At 43.5% G+C, this 27,667-nt stretch overlaps 1 long non-coding RNA gene across 1 annotated transcript; it reads left to right on the top strand.

Annotated features, from left to right (window-relative positions):
• The first annotated feature begins 1,393 nt into the window (after positions 1-1,393).
• Positions 1,394-22,304, top strand: Gm20750 (predicted gene, 20750). Its single transcript, NR_040555.1, has 5 exons — positions 1,394-1,437; positions 4,366-4,469; positions 18,321-18,399; positions 18,582-18,749; positions 19,185-22,304. It is a non-coding gene; the product is annotated as a predicted gene, 20750 (long non-coding RNA).
• Positions 22,305-27,667: the final 5,363 nt, after the last annotated feature.

Genomic DNA, 27,667 nt, shown 5'->3' with positions numbered 1-27,667 from the left:
AACACCACCCCACAAACATGTTTACCGAAGGTTAAAGAGGTAAAGGAAACAGCATATCTCTGAATCTTCTGCTGGGGTCACACGTCAGAAATCACAAGAAGCCTCGAGAAGGCCCCTGGACAGGGACCACTCTCTCCACGTGTCTACAGCTTCACCTCCAGACCCTCAGGTGGGACTGTTCTTTGGAAAGGAAACCCATACATCTGGTTCCCTCCCTTAATGGTGAGGGTTGAGAGACAAAGTAGGACCTGGCTGACTTGAGCTCCATCAAGGCCATAGTTTATTTTGGAGACAGCTTAAGCAGTATAACTTTTTTCCTGTCTGTGTCCAATTACTTGGTTAAAAATACAGAATGATGTGACCTCCATCCAAGTGTTGAATGGAGAATGACTATGTATCTGATATCGTAAATTATCAGTTGGAATGTCTACATCTAATTTTTAGAGTGGCATTTGGTTTTTAGATATGCACCATCGTCCCCTACATCTGCTCTTAGAAGATGCACATTAAGTAAATATGCATCAGAGGAGAAAAGATAAAGAGTTTTAAAGAATGACATTCTTCTCTCCTTCTCCCGGGGACTGGAGTCCCTAACTCATAGACATTTCCAGGATTTAACATTATTAGCGTGGTGGCAGGTGGGATGGAGGGAAGGTCATAGCTCTTGGGCAGTCGCTGCCTCCTTTTGTATTTGAATCATGAATCAGTTGAGTTAGTTAGGGAACGTGGTTTCTAAACAAGGCCTAGGTCCCCTGAAATAGGAAAAATATGCATTGCTCATAATGCTTGCAGAAAGCTCTGACGAAAAGTGTACAATGTTTTAGAACTTGTCCCCTCCCTGGGGACAAGCTGTAGAAAGCACAGAGAGAGCTGGGTAAAGCTGGACTCCACACCCCTATACCACCTGTATCACTACAGAATTCTGTGAGCACTGTTAAGAAAAATGTAGACATAAGTATCTATTGTGCTTATCCGATTAGTTTTCCCCCTTCAAAGTGATCTATTTCTTTCTGGGTGTCTTCTCTACCTGTTGCTCTGAGAGTTCAAGGTGGTGAAAGAGAAGCTCCTCCCAGAAGATTTAAAACATTGTCTTTTATGAAATTTAATTTTTTGTGATTAAATACAATTCAGAATAAAGGTAGCGCCATGAGTTGTTTTTCTGATGTTTGCCAAGGCCGGAGCTGAAGAAAGCTGAGAGGGGCTCGCGCACCATGAGCGCTGAAAGGATGTGGGCTAAGGGATTCCGTGTTTAGACAGATGGCTCCGTGCAGTATGTTCAGCCAGAGAAAGCAAGCATCCGCCTGGAGCCCTAGGTCACGGGGGATCAAGAGGAGACTTGTGTGCCAACCGTGTGAGGTCACGAGGAGAGCCGTCAGAAGACAGAATCTCAGTCATCTTGGACCAGAGTGTCAGCAGGGAAGGAGAGTGGTTTCCGCCGTAAGTTGGATAAATGGCTTCTTTTTCTGAATGACAAGTATTTATGAGAATGAAGTCATGTTTCGAAGGTGTCAGAATGTGAAGCAGTTGTGACAGATGAGTGGGAGGAAGCTGTGAGGGGTGTTTATCCACGCACTTCCTCTCTATCTCCTGACCAGTATGTGTTTCTTAGTCTAGACCTGGTTGACTGACTAGGCTGTGTTCAAGTGTGTCAAAGAATGTCACAATTGCTCAGTGCTGCCTGGCACAGGATCGGAAAGAGAAATGCCAGTGTTGGTGCTCCCTAGTGTAGAATTAATTCCCCCTGAGCCCACTTTCTTCATCTTGAAAACAATGCCGGCCAGAGTTATGTGAGTTATTCTAAGCGTCAGGTGTATGCGGTGAGAGTATTGTTTCGGGGTTAGCGCTGGGAACATTACATTCACTTGCTCAGACCATTCTTGGAATTCGAGTCAATGAAAGCATTCAGCTTTCTCCATTATCCATCCCAACATTCACTGTGCATTGGTATCTGGGATTATATTATTATGTTTCATTTACATAATGCCTGCTATCTGAGACAGTCTTACGGATTAGGGGCTTTTGTTACGTGACGTTTTATAGTTGAGCCTCAAACACAGACACTGCTCACGGAAAAGGAAAAAGTACACTTGAAAACGTCTCGCAGGCGTGTGATTCTGTGGACAGATCTAGTTTTTAATATGGAAGACAAGATGTAGAATCAAGTAGCCAATACCCATATTTTAAGCAGCTGCCCCCAGAGCAGAAAGAAAAGAAAAGAAAACCTGAAAAATGCCCCACAGTCAGGGGTTGGAAGACTCTGTAAGACATCCTCTAGCTTCTCAGCCACGCCTGCCATCCTCCGGGCCCCCAGGGACCACTGCCAGTCTTGTTTTGTTGCTTTGTTCTTCGCTGCTCACATGAAGCTGGCTCTCAGCCTCCACAGATGATCCTTTGAGGGTGGGTCCAAGTTCTGTGGGGACTGACACTTAGAAATTAGGGACTTCCTTTTAAAGAAAATAGATTTTTCAAGGCCTCTCAATTTTTTTCACATTTTCCATAAGCCTAGATATAGATCACAATACGAAAACCTTCACTGGAGTTCTGGAAGGAATTTGCAAAACACCAGTAATGTCAATTACACCATTTTCTTGTTTTTAGCAGTCAGCGTTTTGTTTGTTTGTTTGTTTGGTTTTAGATTTATTTATTTATTTCATGTATGTGGGTACACTGTTGCTGTCTTCAGACACACCAGAAGAGGGTATCGGATCCCATTACAGATGGTTGTGAGCCACCATGTGGTTGCTAGTAATTGAACTCAGGACCTCTGGTAGAGCAGTCAGTGCTCTTAACTGCTGAGCCAGCTCTCTAGCACTAGTGGTCAGTGGTTACAACTCACTTTTAATCATGTTGGAGGTATGAAGGCAGCTCCAGTCTGTGTGTGACCTCAGGGCAGATAGAGAGGCAGTAAAGCCTTGGCTTCATCTATCCCATGCTATGGGGATAAGAATCCAAATCCCAAAAACATATGAGTGGGTAAATGTTTAAAGTTTGCTTACAAAACAATATGCACTCAGCTGTGGAACAGACCCCTGTAGATGAGTGCGATTACAATCGTAATAGAAAGTAGTTTCTCTCTCTCTCTCTCTCTCTCTCTCTCTCTCTCTCTCTCTCTCTCCCTCCCTCCCTCCCCCCACCCTCCCCCTCTCTCCCTTCCTTCCTTCCTTCCTTCCTTCCTTCCTTGCTTTCTTTCAGATTTATTTATCTATTATACACTGTAGCTGTCTTCAGATGATCAAAGTCTCCGTCTCTGGAAAGGGTAAAAGGTTCCACTTCGGTCCCTCCGGTCCACTCTTCCTTCCCCTTCTCCTCCCTCCTGCTTCTTCACTCCCCTAGTCACTCTTTTTTACTTTTCTTTTTTCAGACTTCCTTCCCCCAAGTCCCCCAATTCAGCTTTCTTCCCATTTTTCCTGCTTTCTACCACTTTCTTTTCATTTTCCTTCTGACATATATTAAAATTTCCAAAATATCCCAGTGATAGTGTTGACCACAGAAGACAGATCCATTATATCTGTAAATCCCATTCTTACAATAGTTACAACTTTTATTATTTATTTTTATTTTATATGTATGTTTGTCTATATGTCTGTGTGCAGTACCCAGAAAGACCAGAAGAGGGAGCCGGTGCCCTGGGACTAGACAGCTCAGATGCTTCGGAGCTGCTATGTGGATGCTGGAAACCTATCCCGGATCAGCAAATGGCTGAGCATCTGTCCAAGTCCTGTTGTTTTAACAATTTGTAAAGACTACTAGGCAAATTTGTATTTATTGTGACTTCATAAAAGGACTCCATGGCCAAGGAATGACTCAAGAAGAAACAGTATAACTGAAAATCAGGTAGTAGCTAAAGTCCCAAGGCACAGACACTAAGTGTGGACATGCTGAATAATACCCAGACTCCCACACCAGGCCGCGGTTACTAAAGCACACAGAGGAGGTACAAACTCTGTTTTCAATTTTCTTCTGGAAAGTTACCGTGTTTTGGTTTTTCTCAAACTGGGTATACAAATAGGCTCTCCAGCTTTGAGACTTTTTTTTCCCTCCCATTAAAAGTCATCTTCCCATCATGGAAACTTAGAAACGTTGTTTTGCTACAAAATTTTAAACCTGAAATACTTCAAGTCTCAGGAAACTGCCTAATAGGCACCCAGAGAGTCCTGTCAATCAAACCCAGCAGATTTGTTGTATTGTCTCTGGTCTCTAATCCTGTTAAAAGAGTTGAATGGTTTATATAAATAGTTAGGGCCCTGCTGTAGACTCCCTTGCTGTTTTTCCTCCTTACTGCAGAATTCAAGGCCTTGTTGAATTCATTTTGTGGCTTCATGGTTGTTTTCTGTGGTTGCAATTATTGTACCCTTCTTTCACTAGAAACAAATGGATAAGATGTCCGACTACTGGCCTGTTTCAGATGCAAATGTGAAGAGTATCCCAGGTTACAGAGCGAATGCTCAGAAAAGAGATTCACGACAAAGGTAATTAATCAACCACGGTTACACTCCAAAAAGATTTCCTACATACAAAGTTTCTAGTTCTTTAATATGTGGTGGAAGATGGGGGGATGGGTTTCACCGGTCTGATTCTTCTAATTCTGACACAATTTCTCTCTCTCTCTCTCTCTCTCTCTCTCTCTCTCTCTCTCTCTCTCTCTCTCTCTGCAATATTATTCATGGGCAGCAGTGGTGTGTGTGTGTGTGTAGGGGGTGGTGCTGTATGCACCAGGGTGCTTTTGGAGACTACAACTTTCAGGAACCTGTAGGTCCTGAGGGTTGATCCTGAATTGTCAGGCTTGGATGCAGGTGGCTTTACCAGCTGAGTCATCTTGCTGGCCCCATGATGTTTTTGTTAAATCACAGAATCAATGGGAACTGGGAATGAGAGCTCTGGCTCCCCAGATGTGGCTACTTGTAGAACCCAGCAGCCCCAGGTCTCTTGTAAGCATTGGAAGCTGTGAAAGAAAGACTTTCTTTATTCTGAGAGGGAACAGAAACTAATGCTAAAGAACAGAAGACAAAATGGGGAACTTCGCTGTTGAAGACGGAAATAATATCTACTTATTACTTCAATAAGATTATATACTGCATATATCACCCAAACAGAAAGAGAAACTAAAAGCTATAAATACATATTGATGCAGTTTTAGACTCTTGAGTATTAGTGGTCTTTCAGTTTTTAACAAATGTCCTAGTGGCCATGGGCTTTAGAACGGTGAATTAAAATAAGATAAAAGTGTGATCTCAAAATTGAGATGACATCACCCATGAATAAATTTCCTAGTTATTTCACCTTTGCTGCCTTGTTTCCTAGCGTGGGTAGCCTTTAAGATGCTACTCTAGGATGCGTCAGCATGCATCTGGCAGGTGGTTGCAAGCATGACCCACCTGGGAAGAGGGAACCTCAACACGGAATTGCCCCCATCAGATTGGCCTATGGACTGTCTGAGCGGGTGTGGTTTGTGATTTCTCATTAATGTAGGAGGGTCTAGACCACTGTGGGTTGTCCCGTGCAGTATAAAACACACGGGACGCAAGCCACCATGCAGAGCTCCTCCATGCTGCCTCGCTTCCTCTCCCGGGTTCCTTTCTTGAGTTCCCTCCCTGGTTTCCCTTGACGATGGGATAACTATGGGCCAAATAAACCCCTTGATCCCCCAAGTTGTTTTTGGTGAGTTTCATCCCAGCAATGGTAAAACTAACTAGGACAACACGTACACTGTGAGTGCATAGTTACTTTTTTTTTTTAAGATTTTTTAAATTTTTATTTATTTTATGTATATGAGTACACCATTGCTCTCTTCAAACACACAAGAAGAGGACATCAGACCCCATTGCAGATGTTTGTGAGCCACCATGTGGTTGCTGGGAATTGAACTCAGGACCTCTAGAAGAGCAGTCAGTGCTCTCAAGTGCTGAGCCATCTCTCCAGCCCCAGAGTTACTTTCTTTCTTTATTATTTATTGATTTTGCTAGGACTCTGCCAGGAAGAGTTTGTTTGAAACATAGTAACTCAAGATCTGATTGAAGAATTTTATTCTCCCTAATAGGATACCAAGTTATACTGGTAACGATTTGCCTCTTAAGAATTATAGTCTGTGACTCATTTTTTTAAATCTAGAACGGGGCCGAAAGTCAGATTATGTGCATCTAGCATAGATCTGCTTCTGAGCTTCATAGCTGAAATAAGGTAGACCAGGTTAAAGTTGAGAATTGTTTTAAAGACACACGCACAGGCAATGTTCTCAGAAACTCCCACTCAGACTTGCCCTTTAACAGGTTGTTATACATGACAACAAGGAGCACTACCGGGCTTTGTATGTATTGGTTGCCCAAAGGACAGAGGTATAAAGTGAGCTGTTACCGTAACAACAGTTAATAGGTCAGAGTCTCACGCGTACACTTGGCTTTGCCTCTGTTGATTTATTACACCAATCCCATTTCTTGGATATTGCCATTCACATTCTACTGACGAGAAAGTTGAGGATTGGAGAGATTAAGCAATTTTCCCAGGAGCAACCAGCTAGTGAAAAGTCTGAACTCGAATCGACTCCCGTTTCCTGAGTTCAGAGCTTGTACATCAAACCATCACATGTTTTGGGGCTATTGGCTATGGAAGCACTCTCTTGAGTGCTTCATTTCTGTGAGACAAAATATGCTGACAAAGTAATTTAGTGTGTGGGGGGGGAGCGTTTGTTTTAGCTAACAATTCCAGGAATACTTAATGTTCAGAAATGCAAATACCTTTTATTGAGGTTGTTACAATGAGAGGCATTTTTATTTGAACACTTACTCAAGTTGAAACATCACAAACGCAGCGTTAGATCATTGAGGGAAAGGGACCCCCAAGTCAGTTACAAGATGGGACTGTAATACAAGCGTTTTAAAATTAAAACATTAGTATTTGAGGATTTGTGATTAAGAGTCTGTTTAGAGCATCCCCCCAAACAATGGACAGGTAGGCATTAAAAGCTTCACTTTAGGCAATGGGTTTTTATCTTCTCTTCTTCATTGCTCCACTGTTAGACCAATGTTTACATTGTAGATAGATTTGCTTAGGAATTTAATCAGTTGATACACCTAAAACACTTGATCAGGACTCTCCATAGACTTAGCGTCCAGTGCTATCTCTTAATATTACTACTGTAAGCAACGATGACAGAAAGACCTCTCATATTCTTCTTTCCAGTTTTAAGCCCCCAAGCCTTAACTTAGAATATATCTTTACTTCCAGTTAGGATATTAGGTCTAAAACACTTAATCTCATGTTTCTATTAGGAGGGTGTGATTGTGTCAGCGAGGAGACTCATAATTTAAGAACAGTTTCAGTGAGAAAGTTAATTGACTGCCTTCTGGCTAGTGGAACTTGTCTCGAATTCTTACACTTTGGAATGAGTTAACTCCACTCTTAGAGCCCCAGACCCCAGCTGCATTACTTAGGAAAGGATCTGATGGAGATCAAGGCTAAGAGATAGTGAGGGACATCTGGGTTCTTTCCAGCTTCTGGCTATTATAAATAAGGCTGCTATGAACATACTGGAGCATGTGTCCTTCTTACCGGTTGGGACATCTTCTGGATATATGCCCAGGAGAGGTATTGCTGGATCCTCCGGTAGTACTATGTCCAATTTTCTGAGAAACCGCCAGACTGATTTCCAGAGTGGTTGTACAAGCTTGCAGTCCCACCAACAATGGAGGAGTGTTCCTCTTTCTCCACATCCTCGCCAGCATCTGCTGTCACCTGAATTTTTGATCTTAGCCATTCTGACTGGTGTGAGGTGGAATCTCAGGGTTGTTTTGATTTGCATTTCCCTGATGATTAAGGATGTTGAACATTTTTTCAGGTGCTTCTCAGCCATTCGGTATTCCTCAGGTGAGAATTCTTTGTTTAGCTCTGTGCCCCATTTTTAATGGGGTTATTTGATTTTCTGGAGTCCACCTTTTTGAGTTCTTTATATATATTGGATATTAGTCAATGGAGTACTACACAGCTATTAAAAACAATGAATGTATGAAATTCCTAGGCAAATGGATGGATCTGGAGGATATCATCCTGAGTGAGGTAACCCAATCACAAAAGGACTCATATGATATCTACTCACTGATAAGTGGATATTAGCCCAGAAACTTCGAATACCAAAGATACAATTTGCAAAACACATGAAACTCAAGAAGAACGAAGACCAAAGTGTGGACACTTCGCCCCTTCTTAGAACTGGGAACAAAACACCCATGGAAGGAGTTACAGAGACAAAGTTTGGAGCTGAGACAAAAGGATGGACCATCCAGAGACTGCCATACCCGGGGATCCATCCCATAATCAGCCACCAAACCCAGATACTATTGCACAAACCAGCAAGATTTTGCTGAAAGGATCCTGATATAGCTGTTTCTTGTGAGGCTATGCCAGTGCCTGGCAAACACAGAAGTGGATGCTCACAGTCAGCTATTGGATGGAACACAGGGCCCCCAATGGAGGAGCTAGAGAAAGTACCCAAGGAATTGAAGGGGTCTGCAACCCTATAGGTGGAACAACATTATGAACTAACCAGTACCCCGGAGCTCGTGACTCTAGCTGCATATGTATCAGAAGATGGCCTAGTCGGCCATCATTGGGAAGAGAGGCCCCTTGGTATTGCAAACATTATATGCCCCGGTACAGGGGAACACCAGGGCCAAGAAGTGTGAGTGGGTGGGTAGGGGAGCAGGGAAGGGGGGAGGGTATAGGGAACTTTCGGTATAGCATTTGAAATGTAAATGAAGAAAATATCTAATAAAAATTGGGGAAAAAAGAGAAACAATGAGGATAATGCTTAGAAGAGAATCCCAGGAAGAAAGGGAGGCAGTGCAAGCTCACTGGGGAGGAGATGAGATGAGATGAGATGAGATGAGATGAGATGAGATGAGATGAGATGAGATGAGGCAGTGCAGAGGTGGTGCAGATGGTCCTAACCTCAGATCGTCCAACCCCCAACCTGTAATATTTTCACTTTATTGTGTTGTAGAAGCAAAACAAATGAGATAGAAGTCATACTTTGGATTTTCATCCTTTCCCAGGTCAGGGATATGCTGTCCCATGTGTCTTGAGAACCTGGGCTTCCAGGGAATGTAGTTTGAAGTAAGCCTGATGGTGTGGAAGGGAAACAATGACCATTGTCTGACTGTCTTAGCTGCTAAGACTTGATGTTCAGACACCTATGAATTTTCTATTGGTAGCATTTTCAGACTACAATAGTTGTGTACAGACACAGCTTCAGGGTTAGCACAGATGTGATCCAGAAATAGTGGTTCTTCAGTATTCTGGAACTAGTAGTATGCCAGTTTTAACCACCCCAGACCTATGGTGAAGAAGCACAGAACATTATAGACACATAGCTGTATGAATCAAGGGGGTCTTCTGGAACTAGAGAAGGCAGGATGCCTGCCCTGACCCTGACCCTGACACTGCAGGAGGGAGCTGAAAGAATAACAACTCAAAGTTCTAACTCTCAACTACAGCTTTCTCATTTGCCAAACTCAGAGTATGGGGCCTATGAGCCTTCATCCTCAGTCTAATCCTTGAGGCTAATTGACCATACAAAAGGGTAGACTAGATCTACAGGGCAAATGGAAAAGAGTCATACTGGCATATTGGCAACAGCACAGGGTGACCAATAATAAATCTGTTGCCTTTTCCTTTCCTCTTCGTACTCCCTAAAGCTGAACATGGAGGAATAAGATTGCTCTTCAGAGGTTGAAATCATGTAAAAGACAATCCTACTTCTCAGAGCCAGATACACCTTTTGGGTTAACTCCATTTAAGCTATTTTCATATCTAAAGAATGAAGGTGGAGGTTGAAGAGATAACTCATCTGGTAAAGCTCATGGCCAACTCTAAGGACCTGACTGATGCCCAGGACCCAGGTAGAGAACCCATAGATTCTGGTGTGATATTATTGGATATTATTGCCCCAGTGCTGGACTGGAAGAGATGGGCAGATCCCTAGGACTTCCTCCTAGCCTAGCTTGGTTGCCAAGTTTCAGGCCAGTGATCAACTGTATCAATAAGCAAAATGGGAGGGCTCAGCAGGTAAGAACTCCTACTGCACTTGCAGAGGGCTGAAGTTCAGTTCACACCACCTATTTGGTGAGTCTATAGCTCCAGTTCCAGGCTATCCAATGTCCTCTGTTGGTCTCCACAGGCTCTTGCATATTCATAGTGAACACAAATGCATGCACACACACATATGTGCCTATATACATTAATAAGTGAATTCTAAAGATGAAACAAAGCAGACAGTTCTGGTGGGGTGGCACCTATGTTGTCTTGTGCCTTACACACTTACACAAACATACACATGCATATTTACAACACACACACACACACACACATATACGCATATGCACGTGGACATGCATATTCACTTACACAAGCATAGAGAAAAGAAAGCTGGCTACAGCTCTTGCATTTTACTTATATTAGTGATTTTAGATTCAAGCCTCTCCTGTATCTTTTACTTAGCTTTGGATCATAAAACAATAACAGGCAAATGACTCACTCCACATACCAACTTTAGCAAACTAGAGCATGTGTGTTTTCTCTCAAGAATGTCAGGATTTGACTCGAGCCCCGGGCTACCTTGCCAGCAGAGTCTTGCCCAACACCCGCAAGGGTCCACACAGGACTCCCCACGGGACCCTAAGACCTCTGGTGAGTGGATCACAGTGCCTGCCCCAATCCAATCACGCGGAACTTGAGACTGCGGTACATAGGGAAGCAGGCTACCCGGGCCTGATCTGGGGCACAAGTCCCTTCCGCTCGACTCGAGACTCGAGCCCCGGGCTACCTTGCCAGCAGAGTCTTGCCCAACACCCGCAAGGGCCCACACGGGACTCCCCACGGGACCCTAAGACCTCTGGTGAGTGGACCACAGTGCCTGCCCCAATCCAATCACGCGGAACTTGAGACTGCGGTACATAGGGAAGCAGGCTACCCGGGCCTGATCTGGGGCACAAGTCCCTTCCGCTCGACTCGAGACTCGAGCCCCGGGCTACCTTGCCAGCAGAGTCTTACCCAACACCCGCAAGGGTCCACACGGGACTCCCCACGGGACCCTAAGACCTCTGGTGAGTGGACCACAGTGCCTGCCCCAATCCAATCACGCGGAACTTGAGACTGCGGTACATAGGGAAGCAGGCTACCCGGGCCTGATCTGGGGCACAAGTCCCTTCCGCTCGACTCGAGACTCGAGCCCCGGGCTACCTTGCCAGCAGAGTCTTGCCCAACACCCGCAAGGGCCCACACGGGACTCCCCACGGGACCCTAAGACCTCTGGTGAGTGGATCACAGTGCCTGCCCCAATCCAATCACGCGGAACTTGAGACTGCGGTACATAGGGAAGCAGGCTACCCGGGCCTGATCTGGGGCACAAGTCCCTTCCGCTCGACTCGAGACTCGAGCCCCGGGCTACCTTGCCAGCAGAGTCTTGCCCAACACCCGCAAGGGTCCACACGGGACTCCCCACGGGACCCTAAGACCTCTGGTGAGTGGACCACAGTGCCTGCCCCAATCCAATCGCGCGGAACTTGAGACTGCGGTACATAGGGAAGCAGGCTACCCGGGCCTGATCTGGGGCACAAGTCCCTTCCGCTCGACTCGAGACTCGAGCCCCGGGCTACCTTGCCAGCAGAGTCTTGCCCAACACCCGCAAGGGTCCACACGGGACTCCCCACGGGACCCTAAGACCTCTGGTGAGTGGACCACAGTGCCTGCCCCAATCCAATCGCGCGGAACTTGAGACTGCGGTACATAGGGAAGCAGGCTACCCGGGCCTGATCTGGGGCACAAGTCCCTTCCGCTCGACTCGAGACTCGAGCCCCGGGCTACCTTGCCAGCAGAGTCTTGCCCAACACCCGCAAGGGTCCACACGGGACTCCCCACGGGACCCTAAGACCTCTGGTGAGTGGACCACAGTGCCTGCCCCAATCCAATCGCGCGGAACTTGAGACTGCGGTACATAGGGAAGCAGGCTACCCGGGCCTGATCTGGGGCACAAGTCCCTTCCGCTCGACTCGAGACTCGAGCCCCGGGCTACCTTGACAGCAGAGTCTTGCCCAACACCCGCAAGGGCCCACACGGGACTCCCCACGGGACCCTAAGACCTCTGGTGAGTGGAACACAGCGCCTACCCCAATCCAATCGCGTGGAACTTGAGACTGCGGTACATAGGGAAGCAGGCTACCCGGGCTTGATCTGGGGCACAAACCCCTTCCACTCCACTCGAGCCCCGGCTACCTTGCCAGCTGAGTCGCCTGACACCCGCAAGGGCCCACACAGGATTCCACAGGTGATCCTAAGACCTCTAGTGAGTGGAACACAACTTCTGCCAGGAGTCTGGTTCGAACACCAGATATCTGGGTACCTGCCTTGCAAGAAGAGAGCTTGCCTGCAGAGAATACTCTGCCCACTGAAACTAAGGAGAGTGCTACCCTCCAGGTCTGCTCATAGAGGCTAACAGAGTCACCTGAAGAACAAGCTCTTAACAGTGACAACTAAAACAGCTAGCTTCAGAGATTACCAGATGGCGAAAGGCAAACGTAAGAATCCTACTACCAGAAATCAAGACCACTCACCATCATCAGAACGCCGCACTCCCACCCCACCTAGTCCTGGGCACCCCAACACAACCGAAAATCTAGACCCAGATTTAAAAACATTTCTCATGATGATGATAGAGGACATCAAGAAGGACTTTCATAAGTCACTTAAAGATTTACAGGAGAGCACTACTAAAGAGTTACAGGCTCTTAATGAAAAGCAGGAAAACACATCCAAACAGGTGATGGAAATGAACAAAACCATACTAGAACTAAAAGGGGAAGTAGACACAATAAAGAAAACCCAAAGCGAGGCAACGCTGGAGATAGAAACCCTAGGAAAGAGATCTGGAACCATAGATGCGAGCATCAGCAACAGAATACAAGAAATGGAAGAGAGAATCTCAGGTGCAGAAGATTCCATAGAGAACATCGACACAACAGTCAAAGAAAATACAAAATGCAAAAGGATCCTAACTCAAAACATCCAGGTAATCCAGGACACAATGAGAAGACCAAACCTATGGATAATAGGAATTGATGAGAATGAAGATTTTCAACTTAAAGGGCCAGCTAATATCTTCAACAAAATAATAGAAGAAAACTTCCCAAACATAAAAAAAGAGATGCCCATGATCATACAAGAAGCATACAGAACTCCAAATAGACTGGACCAGAAAAGAAATTCCTCCCGACACATAATAATCAGAACAACAAATGCACTAAATAAAGATAGAATATTAAAAGCAGTAAGGGAGAAAGGTCAAGTAACATATAAAGGAAGGCCTATCAGAATTACACCAGACTTTTCACCAGAGACTATGAAAGCCAGAAGAGCCTGGACAGATGTTATACAGACACTAAGAGAACACAAATGCCAGCCCAGGCTACTATACCCGGCCAAACTCTCAATTACCATAGATGGAGAAACCAAAGTATTCCACGACAAAACCAAGTTCACACAATATCTTTCCACGAATCCAGCCCTTCAAAGGATAATAACAGAAAAGAAGCAATACAAGGACGGAAATCACGCCCTAGAACAACCAAGAAAGTAATCATTCAACAAACCAAAAAGAAGACAGCCACAAGAACAGAATGCCAACTCTAACAACAAAAATAAAAGGGAGCAACAATTACTTTTCCTTAATATCTCTTAATATCAATGGACTCAATTCCCCAATAAAAAGACATAGACTAACAGACTGGCTACACAAACAGGACCCAACATTCTGCTGCTTACAGGAAACCCATCTCAGGGAAAAAGACAGACACTACCTCAGAGTGAAAGGCTGGAAAACAATTTTCCAAGCAAATGGACTGAAGAAACAAGCCGGAGTAGCCATTTTAATATCGGATAAAATCGACTTCCAACCCAAAGTTATCAAAAAAGACAAGGAGGGACACTTCATACTCATCAAAGGTAAAATCCTCCAAGAGGAACTCTCAATTCTGAATATCTATGCACCAAATGCAAGGGCAGCCACATTCATTAGAGACACTTTAGTAAAGCTCAAAGCATACATTGCACCTCACACAATAATAGTGGGAGACTTCAACACACCACTTTCTTCAAAGGACAGATCGTGGAAACAGAAACTAAACAGGGACACAGTGAAACTAACAGAAGTTATGAAACAAATGGACCTGACAGATATCTACAGAACATTTTATCCTAAAACAAAAGGATATACCTTCTTCTCAGCACCTCACGGGACCTTCTCCAAAATTGACCATATAATTGGTCACAAAACAGGCCTAAATAGATACAAAAATATTGAAATTGTCCCATGTATCCTATCAGACCACCATGGCCTAAGACTGATCTTCAATAACAACATAAATAATGGAAAGCCAACATTCACGTGGAAACTGAATAACACTCTTCTCAATGATAGCTTGGTCAAGGAAGGAATAAAGAAAGAAATTAAAGACTTTTTAGAGTTTAATGAAAATGAAGCCACAACGTACCCAAACCTATGGGACACAATGAAAGCATTTCTAAGAGGGAAACTCATAGCGCTGAGTGCCTCCAAGAAGAAACGGGAGACAGCACATACTAGCAGCTTGACAACACATCTAAAAGCCCTAGAAAAAAAGGAAGCAAATTCACCCAAGAGGAGTAGACGGCAGGAAATAATCAAACTCAGGGGTGAAATCAACCAAGTGGAAACAAGAAGAACTATTCAAAGAATTAACCAAACGAGGAGTTGGTTCTTTGAGAAAATCAACAAGATAGATAAACCCTTAGCTAGACTCACTAAAGGGCACAGGGACAAAATCCTAATTAACAAAATCAGAAATGAAAAGGGAGACATAACAACAGATCCTGAAGAAATCCAAAACACCATCAGATCCTTCTACAAAAGGCTATACTCAACAAAACTGGAAAACCTGGACGAAATGGACAAATTTCTGGACAGATACCAGGTACCAAAGTTGAATCAGGATCAAGTTGACCATCTAAACAGTCCCATATCACCTAAAGAAATAGAAGCAGTTATTAATAGTCTCCCAACCAAAAAAAGCCCAGGACCAGATGGGTTTAGTGCAGAGTTTTATCAGACCTTCAAAGAAGATCTAATTCCAATTCTGCACAAACTATTTCACAAAATAGAAGTAGAAGGTACTCTACCCAACTCATTTTATGAAGCCACTATTACTCTGATACCTAAACCACAGAAAGATCCAACAAAGATAGAGAACTTCAGACCAATTTCTCTTATGAATATCGATGCAAAAATCCTCAATAAAATTCTCGCTAACCGAATCCAAGAACACATTAAAGCAATCATCCATCCTGACCAAGTAGGTTTTATTCCAGGGATGCAGGGATGGTTTAATATACGAAAATCCATCAATGTAATCCATTATATAAACAAACTCAAAGACAAAAACCACATGATCATCTCGTTAGATGCAGAAAAAGCATTTGACAAGATCCAACACCCATTCATGATAAAAGTTTTGGAAAGATCAGGAATTCAAGGCCCATACCTAAACATGATAAAAGCAATCTACAGCAAACCAGTAGCCAACATCAAAGTAAATGGAGAGAAGCTGGAAGCAATCCCACTAAAATCAGGGACTAGACAAGGCTGCCCACTTTCTCCCTACCTTTTCAACATAGTACTTGAAGTATTAGCCAGAGCAATTCGACAACAAAAGGAGATCAAGGGGATACAAATTGGAAAAGAGGAAGTCAAAATATCACTTTTTGCAGATGATATGATAGTATATATAAGTGACCCTAAAAATTCCACTAGAGAACTCCTAAACCTGATAAACAGCTTCGGTGAAGTAGCTGGATATAAAATAAACTCAAACAAGTCAATGGCCTTTCTCTACACAAAGAATAAACAGGCTGAGAAAGAAATTAGGGAAACAACACCCTTCTCAATAGTCACAAATAATATAAAATATCTTGGCGTGACTCTAACTAAGGAGGTGAAAGATCTGTATGATAAAAACTTCAAATCTCTGAAGAAAGAAATTAAAGAAGATCTCAGAAGATGGAAAGATCTCCCATGCTCATGGATTGGCAGGATCAACATTGTAAAAATGGCTATCTTGCCAAAAGCAATCTACAGATTCAATGCAATCCCCATCAAAATTCCAACTCAATTCTTCAACGAATTGGAAGGAGCAATTTGCAAATTTGTCTGGAATAACAAAAAACCTAGGATAGCAAAAAGTCTTCTCAAGGATAAAAGAACTTCTGGCGGAATCACCATGCCAGACCTAAAGCTTTACTACAGAGCAATTGTAATAAAAACTGCATGGTACTGGTATAGAGACAGACAAGTAGACCAATGGAATAGAATTGAAGATCCAGAAATGAACCCACACACCTATGGTCACTTGATCTTCGACAAGGGAGCTAAAACCATCCAGTGGAAGAAAGACAGCATTTTCAACAATTGGTGCTGGCACAACTGGTTGTTATCGTGTAGAAGAATGCGAATCGATCCATACTTATCTCCTTGTACTAAGGTCAAATCTAAGTGGATCAAGGAACTTCACATAAAACCAGAGACACTGAAACTTATAGAGGAGAAAGTGGGGAAAAGCCTTGAAGATATGGGCACAGGGGAAAAATTCCTGAACAGAACAGCAATGGCTTGTGCTGTAAGATCGAGAATCGACAAATGGGACCTAATGAAACTCCAAAGTTTCTGCAAGGCAAAAGACACCGTCAATAAGACAAAAAGACCACCAACAGATTGGGAAAGGATCTTTACCTATCCTAAATCAGATAGGGGACTAATATCCAACATATATAAAGAACTCAAGAAGGTGGACTTCAGAAAATCAAATAACCCCATTAAAAAATGGGGCTCAGAACTGAACAAAGAATTCTCACCTGAGGAATACCGAATGGCAGAGAAGCACTTGAAAAAATGTTCAACATCCTTAATCATCAGGGAAATGCAAATCAAAACAACCCTGAGATTCCACCTCACACCAGTCAGAATGGCTAAGATCAAAAATTCAGGTGACAGCAGATGCTGGCGAGGATGTGGAGAAAGAGGAACACTCCTCCATTGTTGGTGGGAGTGCAGGCTTGTACAACCACTCTGGAAATCAGTCTGGCGGTTCCTCAGAAAACTGGACATAGTACTACCGGAGGATCCAGCAATACCTCTCCTGGGCATATATCCAGAAGATGCCCCAACAGGTAAGAAGGACACATGCTCCACTATGTTCATAGCAGCCTTATTTATAATAGCCAGAAGCTGGAAAGAACCTAGATGCCCCTCAACAGAGGAATGGATACAGAAAATGTGGTACATCTACACAATGGAGTACTACTCAGCTATTAAAAAGAATGAATTTATGAAATTCCTAGCCAAATTGATGGACCTGGAGGGCATCATCCTGAGTGAGGTAACACATTCACAAAGAAACTCACACAATATGTATTCACTGATAAGTGGATATTAGCCCCAAACCTAGGATACCCAAGATATAAGATATAATTTGCTAAACACATGAAACTCAAGGAGAATGAAGACTGAAGTGTGGACACTATCCCCCTCCTTAGATTTGGGAACAAAACACCCATGGAAGGAGTTACAGAGACGGAGTTTGGAGCTGAGATGAAAGGATGGACCATGTAGAGACTGCCATAGCCAGGGATCCACCCCATAATCAGCATCCAAACGCTGACACCATTGCATACACTAGCAAGATTTTATTGAAAGGACGCAGATGTAGCTGTCTCTTGTGAGACTATGCCGGGGCCCAGCAAACACAGAAGTGGATGCTCACAGTCAGCTAATGGATGGATCATAGGGCTCCCAATGGAGGAGCTAGAGAAAGTAGCCAAGGAGCTAAAGGGATCTGCAACCCTATAGGTGGAACAACATTATGAGCTAACCAGTACCCCGGAGCTCTTGACTCTAGCTGCATATATATCAAAAGATGGCCTAGTCGGCCATCACTGGAAAGAGAGGCCCATTGGACTTGCAAACTTTATATGCCCCAGTACAGGGGAATACCAGGGCCAAAAAGGGGGAGTGGGTGGGCAGGGGAGTGGGGGTGGGTGGATATGGGGGACTTTTGATATAGCATTGGAAATGTAAATGAGTTAAATACCTAATAAAAAATGGAAAAAAAAAAAAAGAATGTCAGGATTTTGAGTCACTTTATCATAAAATTATTATAGTTTCACATATTTCTGAAAAAATTGTTCAGTAATATAAACAATGTGGTGGAAATGTTTAGTTACTTACTAACCAATACTTATCATTTCAGGACAAGGACCTAGTCTTAATGTTCTGGATCTCTTTTCTAAGCTGGATGGGCTCAAGACCGAGGCCCTTGTAGTGACGAGGTGAGTGAATGCCCAGGGCTGTGGTGACCTTGAGGTCTACCATGGGTTGTCTTTTCTACCTTTACTGTTCTGTTCAAACTGAGCAGAGTCTGACAAGACTGTCACAAACCATAGGACACATCACTGTTCTATTTGGTACCAAATGTGTCATCTGCATCTCATTTATTCTTCCTAAATCTTAGGGATCATTGAGGAAGACGGACCAGAAAGATCCTATGAGCCAGAGGTAGTGAATAACTACAGTGAAACAGTGTTTTCTGGACAATGCAGGGCAGCTGCAGATGTGAACCAAGAATGTGAACTCACAGTGGATGCGCCTGCATTCAGAAGACAGCACAAGATCAAGCCAGGTGAAAACCTAGCAATGTGAGCAGGGGTTCAGGAAGCCCCACCCAGAGTTGAGAATACTGGCAGCTGCTAACTGCTGGGGGAAGGAGAGACAGTTTTCTTCAATGATATGGCCCCTGAGAGGCTGCCCATGCTCCACTGGAGGATCTTACACCCACATACGTACTGGTAACATTAGATTGAAGTCAAAACTTCTGGTGTCTTTGGAGACTCAGTTGTGTCATGTGATGTTCTTCTGGAAGCTGTCTTAGGAGAGGATGTTTTGCTGAGGCAGACACATGAGAGGATGTTTTGCTGAGGCAGACACTTGAGAGGGCATGTGAGATTTGGAAAGCGTGGAAGTAGAACCTAACAGACAGTGAATGATGCTCTTGCATTGGTTTGCCTTGCAACATTTTGCTGGTCCTTGCTGATCTTTGCTCGTCGTGTCTTTGTAGAGAAAAATGCATCAGAGAATTTCTCATGGTATTCTGGCTGCTTCTTACCACTGCCATGGACTTGGGTGGATTTGGTGGAGCCTTGTGGTTTCTTCTGGATTGAGCCACTGCTGCTGATTCCTGCTTGGTGTTTTGGATTGGACTGCTGATATCCTAACAACAAAGATCAGAATTACCCTAAAGAACTACTTCTAAACAGGTCCACATCCCCAGTTTCCTATTAACTTTTCTTTCCCCCTACCTCTGGTAGGTGGGTTAAAAGGAAAGTTGATGTATTTAAGAACCCTTATTAAAGCAGGTTTTGAAAAATCTAAGCCTACACTAGATAGACCCAGAAAAAGCGACTTAGGGAGAAATGGAGTTATTTGGCTCACAGTTCCAGGTCATGGTTCATCATTGCAGAGAAGTCAAGAAGAAAGGACTTGAAACAGCTGCTAACATCACATTTACATCTAAGAGCAGAAATCAATATATATTATACACTAGTGATAAGATCTCTCTCTCTCTCTCTCTCTCTCTCTCTCTCTCTCTCTCTCTCTCTCTCTCTCTCTCTCTCTCTCTCTCTCTCCTATATAATCCAGGATTCACTGCCTAGAGAATGGTGACACAAGGGAGCCGGCCTTCCCTCTCATCAAACAATCCATAGGCATGCCCACAGGCCAGCCTATTCTAGATAATTCCTTATTGAGGCTTCTGCCCAGGTAATTCTAGAATCTTTCAAGTTGTCAGTTAAAAATGAAGACTCAAACCAGCTGAGCATGGGTAGCCTCACCTTCCTGCCTCCACACCTTTCCTCCCTTGAGAGATTAGCCTGTCAAGCTGCAGTCAGGTGTTTGGCCACAGCAATAAGAGGAGTAGCTAATGTGTTTATAATTTGTATAGTTCCTAAAAGGAGTGCATGAGAATTTATGAGAAAATGTATAGATATAATAGAAGATCGATCTAGTATTGTAAGTGTTAATTGTAAAGTTAAAGAAATCACATATACTACACTTTAAATATCAGCAAAATCTTATTGTTGAGAAAGCTTTTGTAAGATATACAAAATTAGATAGTACTTCATAGTTTCCCATGTTCACTAGACTATAGCATAATTTTGCTTCCGCAATATAGGAGGAGTCTAGTGGATAGTGCTTGTGTTGCATGCTGCTTTTTATCTGGACATGGTATAATTATATCTTGGGTTATCCCTAGTAGCAATGGCAACCAGAGCAGTACCATGGAAGCTGGGTCTATGGTAATGGTGACAGAACTATTGTCTCCTTAGAGAGGGGAGAAAGAAAGAGTTAGAAGACCCTCGCTTGAGAGCCCTCCCCCAGATGCAAGTGATCTTGAGAGATGCTGGAGTATATGGGAATTAAAAGGTTAACTGAAGTCTGGACTCTATGAGATCACCATCCATGGTGGAGAGGGGGTTGGTGAGGCTGCAGCTTGTTGGGGGTCACTCATACTCTTCTAAGTAACCCCTCCCCCGTGCTCTGTAACAACCCCAAGAAGCACATCAGTCTCACCTTTGACCTGTCATGGTTGTGGATGTCCATCTAGAGTGATTACACATTTGGTTTCCCCAGGAGAAGTTACCATAACCCTGCTCTTTTAGGAGTAACATGGAAGTCACTGAACCTGCCCAGTGGTCTTCCAGTCTTTGAAGTTTAAGGAAGGTTGCAGGTACAACCCCCATAGTGACTTGTTCTTTCATTCTAGACACCACCATGGAGACATCCATTGCTGTTGTTAAAGTCAGAGCTCCTGATACGCACACAGCCCTGCCTTAGCTGAGACCCTAGGGGTTTACACTTCTAACCAGCACTTGCTGCTCAATGCCATCTTGTCTCTCAGCCCCAGAGTCTTGAAACTGCACTAGCACTTGGTCAAACCATTCTTTCTTTGCACTCAATGTCAGAGCATAGATGCCCAGCCACTCTCTGTTCCATGTGCATTGCTGTCTTCTCCCAAAGCTTGGTGCCATTCACTCAGAGGCTTAAAGTACACAGTAACTGCCAACTCTCCCAAAGGCAGCAACTTCAAAACTCAGACTTTAAAAGACCTTTTGTGCTTTCTATAAGGAAATAAAGAGAGAGAGGTATGCCATTTCCAAGGGTACCTCCAACAACCATACCTGCAGTCACAACACAGAATAGCAGTTTTTATGTAAGTATCCAAGCAGTGAAGGAAGAGGGCTATTAAGCACCAGCTCCAAGTGGCCCCAAGCTCCACCACTGCTCTTGGAATAGTTCTAACCCGTCTAACCATGGCCTAAATCAGCTCTTATAAAATGGCCTTTGTGCTTTGCAGGCTGTGTGTGGGGTTAGGTTGTTTTTGTTTTGATTTGTTTGTTTATTTGATGTTTTTAATTATTTGCTTTCTAAATGAAATTTTAGAATTCTTCTTTTTGGGGGGTTGGGTGGGGCTTTACTTGTTGTTCTAGACTTTTCCTTTTCTCTTCTATTAGTGTCAAACCCAAGGGTGTATGCTCAGTTGGCAAAGTTGGCCAGGAGATATTACTGACCCCTAGTGGCTACAGCCCAAAGGGTTCATGGGGAAAGCTCTGAAAGAGTTCTTGAAGGGGTGAGTGTTTGTATACTTGGAGGAGGAGGGAGTCCAGAATGGCTAGAATAATAAATAGCCCATATATAGAAAGCGACTAAGAACTGAAGGAAGATTGAAACCCAAAAAACCCAGAGATAAAAGCCAATGATAAGTCTCAGTGGGTGAGACCCAAATTAAATTTAGAGAACTCACGTAGTGGAAGAAGAGAACCAAGGACTTAGAGACTAGCCCAGCCTGGAAGTGGAATTTTAAATATAACAGCTAAGTGGTGACAACTGGGATTCAAATGTGCCAAGATCCTCAGGCAGAGCTGGCTCAGAGCACTGGGGCTGAGAAGACTTCAATCCAGGCAGTGTGCATCATTGACAAACATCAACTACGCTGGCCTGTTTCTGCCAGTCTTCACATGGGGTGGTGTTCTCACATTAAAATAGAATATAGTGTGGATGTTGGCTATTCCATCACAGTAACTATAGCATAAGACAGCATGTAGACCTCTCTTAACAGATAATGTGAAGAAATCCAATATTATGAAGTCTATCTATGAATAAGACTATTCATATACAGATGAAAAATATGTTTTCGGTTATTTTTTCTTTACTATAATGATACATCTTTCATGTATATAATGATCTATACTGACACCTACAATCTACAGAAAGGAGGCATGAGGAAATGTAGAAGATGAAGAATTTTCATCGTAAAACATGAAATTGTATACTTTAAAAATTAAAGGATGTAGCCAAAACTTATTTATGACAATTAAAAGTCAAAGAGAGAGAGAGTGAGAGGGGGGAGGGAGGGAGGGAGGGAGGGAGGGAGGGAGGAAGGAAGGAAGGAAGGAAGGAAGGAAGGAAGGAAGGAAGGAAGGAAGGAAATCCACAGAAAATGTTAGGGTAACGTGGTTCTGTGCTTTTCCAGTCTTTATAGTCTGGAACATGAAGCACTACAAAAAGCATATGATAGTAGAGGCATCGGGTCACAAACTCAAGAGCCGGTGGCCAGGCTCAGTGCTCCATGTGAACTGATAGGAACAGCCAGTTCACTCATGAAGGCACATTTTGACTAAGCTATTATTCCTAAGTTAAAGCGCAGTGTCAGGTTAGGAAGAGCGAGAATGCATGGAAGGTCCCTGCCCTGTGGAGTTCCAGACACTAAAGGAGACAGTTGTTAGGCATGTTGCTTCCACAAGGGTTGGCAAGGGCCATGATGGATAATTCACAAGAGCCCTACACAGGCCCTGGAAAGGCTATAGGGATGGCAATCTCTGTCACACTAGGAAGAAAGGCTTTGTTAGTCTATAGGTCTGTCTCATTCAAAAGTATAAAACAAGCCAAACAAACACAAACATCCTTGATATCTGTACCCAAGGTAGGTACTGTAAACCTCGGATTTTATTCACCTGACTGGGCTTCAAGTAATTTTTGGATCTTTTAAAAGGACAAAGGTTTGCCATCACTGAGAATATGTGAAGTATTTTTAAAACCCGAAAGTGCTCTTGGAGCAAAGCGGCACCATTACGATAAATGTCAAACACCCCGAAGGGACCAAGATGAAGGGGGTGATACTCCCAGAGAGGAATCTGAGAGATGGAAATGCGTTCTCCTCTGAAGCAGCATCCCTTTTATGGAAGAGCCAGTGTGCAGAGCTGGTTAGCCAGGATTTAGGGCTTTCTGGTACTAGCGCCTTTGTTTAAACACGGAACAATAATGATTCTTCTTAAATGGCCCGCTTAGGCATGGGAACTTGGATCAGATTTGGACTTGGATTTGGGTCTCAGCCCAGCTTCAGAGCGTAATATCAGGATGGTCATTTAATCACTCTCAGCCACCCTTCTATTCCTAATCACTTTATTGTGAAGGTTCCCAAACCAAAGGAAAAGCTTTCACAATAAACATCCACAACTCTGTCACAGAGAGTTGATGGACGCTTTTTAGTTTCCCTATCCCATATTGTGGACCTGTGCATGTCTCCACAGTAACATCCATTCTGAGTCCATCTTAGTTTCTAAAAGATATCAATGTAAACTCCCCCCTCCAAGTATCAGCATACAAATAAGTAACTAGAGTTGAATAATTGCGTGTAGTTTTCTTCTTTTGATGAAAAAAAGAAGAAGAAGAAGAAGAAGAAGAAGAAGGAGGAGGAGGAGGAGGAGGAGGAGGAGGAGGAGGAGGAGGAGGAGGAGGAGGAGGAGGAGGAGAAGAAGAAGAAGAAGAAGAAGAAGAAGAAGAAGAAGAAGAAGAAGAAGAAGAAGAAGAAGAAGAAGAAGAAGAAGAAGAAGAAAAAGAAGCCATATCTGAAAACTCTGGTGGCTATGTAATTGAAAGGACCCTTGGAGGTAGCATAGATAATGTGGGCTCATTCGTAGTTGGTTATTTCATTTTATGTATTGGCCATTGCACAAGAGTTTTAGGATATTATAGTGAGCAAGAAATAATGAACAATGTGCGAAAGAGATGATTATAAATGAAAGCCAATAAAGTACTGAAGGGGGCTTGACAGAGAGGGCAGGCTGCTCGGAGACCATGTACACAAGGGAATTCAGTTGAAGACATGGAAAGTGAGTGAGTGCTGAGATTATGACAGGACCCTGATCCAAAGGAAAGGACGTTTATATGGCGCCATCCTTGAAGAAACTCGGCGAGACTGGAGAGCAGCCTGTGGAAAGGGAGATTTGTGAGTATCAAGGCGTGATGGTGTCATCCTCCTGAGGCAGAAGAGAAGATTCAGGAGGCCCTGTGGCTTCCAGAGACAGTGCGAGGAGGAAGGGAAGTCAGCCCAGCCAAAGACCTGGACATGTGAAGCTGAACCAAGATGAGGCTCAGTCTCTAGCACCGAGGAACTAAATTATGTTAATTTCCATGTGATGGACCACCCTCAGATAGAAGTTAATATCAACATTTGCAGATAAAGCTACATAAAGATAGTGTGTGCCTTCGTAGACAATTCATTGTTCTTATTTTCATTTAACAGAGTTTTGTTGAAAGCCTGGTGCAAAATAATTTTCCTCAGACTAAAGGAGGAATGACACACCCTGGGGACTGCCATCCTAGTCTACAGCTGGGCGGGGCCAGCCCTTGATTTACTCTTCTTAGCAACCAGTTCCAGGAACCTCTTAGTTTTGAACAATGACTAATGATCATAAAAAGCAGTTAATATTTATGAGTGTTTACTGTGCGCCAGCAAAGTCTTGAAGTCTTTACTTGATTGCTTCATTCAGTAGGACACATAACAACTTTACTTTTGTCCTGATTTACAGATGAGAGGACAGACACAATGAGTTTGTGGCTGATTCAAGCCATACCACAAGAGGAGGAGTCAGAGCTCCAGAGTAGCTGGTACTTACAACCATTGTCCCAACCACTATGCTATGTATTAAGTGACCAATTCATACACAGCTGTGGCCCGTGGAGAGGTGACATGCACCTGACAGTGTTAAAGTCCGTATCACCCTAGAATAGATAATGCCAACATGACCTAGTTTGTTACCATCAATATATCCAGCTGCCTGAGTATCTTAGATGAAGACACTCAATGGCCAATAATGTCAGAGCTGGGACTGTAGTTTAGATGAACTCGCAGAAGTCACCCTCTGTTTTGTAGTGGGTTTCCAGGTTTTGACGGGGTACAGTGACTTGTTTATCTGGTACCTCATAAACTCAGATTAGTTATCATTGCATATTATAAGCCATTTAAGTTCATTCTAGGTTTTAACCTAGAATTTTATGTACAGCAACAGGCAAATAAAGAAACTATCCAGTATTTTTTTTTAGCCCATTCTAGTTTTCACATTCATTCTTTATTACTTGCCTCAAACTTTTTTTCTCTCTGTGGATATTTTCTCCCCTATTTCACTCTCAACTAATGTCTTCCTTACCATTTAGTTGAGACGATTAGAAGCGGTCAACACCAAACACTCATAAGTACCTTTATGACATCTGACTGGCTTTGCGCATGAGACAGGTAGTATATGATTCCTTCTTTTAAATGGAGTGTGGGGTCTTGGCTCCTTGTCAAGATGAACCTCCGAACTCGCAGGTAGAACTTAAATTCCATTCCTGAGTTCTGTTCAAGGGCTCTGCCCTGCAGTTCTCTCTCCCCTTTCTTGAGTAGTGTATGTTTTTCCCGACCTTGGAGAGGGTTTCCTTTAGGTGCCTGTTCTGTGGCACTTCCTTGCTACCCTTCATGTCACAACTCTTAGTAGAGTTGGCTGGGTGTCTCCATTTTGCCTCCTGTTCTGTTCTTTCTCAAGCTTACTCCAATAATGTGTGTGTTTTCATCTCCTAACCTAAGGACCTCAGGGTTGCAGCAGTTCAAACATCATATCCTTTGAACTATACAGGATATAGCATACCACCTACTCCAAGCTGCCACACTCCCCATTCATCCTCCTGTCTTCTCTGAGGTTCCAACTGATGCCTCTGATCTCTATGCACTGGAATGCCCCAGGCATGCTCTCTGGCTCTTCCTTTCTTCCTCACTCAATGTCAGTGTCGTCGATATGGAGTTGTCTTCAGATTAATAACTCCAACCCCTACTGCTATCCTGAACTAAGCCCAAACAAGGGAAAGTAAGAACAGGCAAAGAATATAGGAAGGATGTGTGTGGCAGTTCCTGTTAGTTGACAGCTCAAAACCCGTTCATCTCCTGGCTCCTTGGTAGCAGGCATCCGTTTTCCAGGGAAATAAGCCTAAGCCTACTTGAAGGGTAAATTGCATACAGTATTATACAATGGAATAGTATCTAATCATTTGCTTGGATGTTATTTCTAGCTGATTAAACAGTAAGGAAAACTGGATAAAGGATTCCAACAAAGGCTTCTTTATTTATTAAAAACAAAACCACAGAGAACAGTGGCTGCTTCTTTCAGTGGTCTTTGAGGGGTCTGAGTGAGATGCCTAGAGCTGTGGCAGCCAGTCACTGCTGCGAAGTTAACTTAAAGACAAACCCGTGCTGAGCCAGGCCAAACGGAAGGAGAGAATGAGTCCCTGATACAATCAGGAGCCTTTGCACTAGCTAACTCTAAAGCTACTATACAAGTAAACTGTTATGAGCCTGCAGGTTCTCCTCATTGTTTAAGGCCGTGGAGTCCGGATGTTTTTGTTACCAGAGGTTTATACATTAAGATTAACATAGTGTGGACAATTTTAGGGGAGGACATTTCAGTGACCATATCTACATTTAACTGGAGTGATCAAGACACGATGTCCTCTGCTCTTTTATGTTCTTTGATTTCTGTTCCAGCTGCCAGTGGACACCTGACCACTGGGTGACCACTAGAATGTCTGTAGTGTGGTCCACATTTCCCTTCTGCTCATTCAGCTGAGTGGCTTGACGGAAATTTGAAGAGAAAGTTTGTGGAACAAGAGTATGGATTCCCCTCTTTATTTTCTTCCTTCTCTTTGTCCCTGTAGACCTCCTTCTCATCCTGCTCTTGTTAGTTTAAGAGCACAGAGCCTGGCCAGTCCACTGTATCTACTGTACCCAGAGTGATAATGAGTAGGCTAGCCACATCGCAGTTTTCTAAGAGCATCCTGGAGCTCAAGTATAAAGATAGAGATACTTCTATCTTCTAAGTAGTCAGTTATAGAGGGCTGACCCCAGCAGCACAAACAGGGCCTCTGAAGTTAGAGCGAGCTGGGCTTGTTGGAAGAGTCCAGAGGAAGACAGCAAGACCAGAACACCATGCAGGGTATGTGTTGAGAGAGAAAAAAAAGAAACAACAACAACAACAACAAAAACCCAAACACCAAAACAAAGCAACAAAAAACCAAAAATCAAAAAAACAAAAGCCAAACTAAACAAACAAACAACAAAAAACGTTCTAGAAGATCCTGTGAGAGCTTCATGACCATGGGAAAGTGTGATTTCACAGAAGGGCTGGGAGAAGCCAGAACAAGGTTCAAGCAGAGAGGGTTAATCTGATTTACCTT

Source organism: Mus musculus, chromosome 3 (assembly GCF_000001635.26).
Source record: "Mus musculus strain C57BL/6J chromosome 3, GRCm38.p6 C57BL/6J".
Classification (NCBI taxonomy): Eukaryota; Metazoa; Chordata; class Mammalia; order Rodentia; family Muridae; genus Mus; species Mus musculus.
This window is presented reverse-complemented; position numbering and strand designations above follow the sequence as displayed.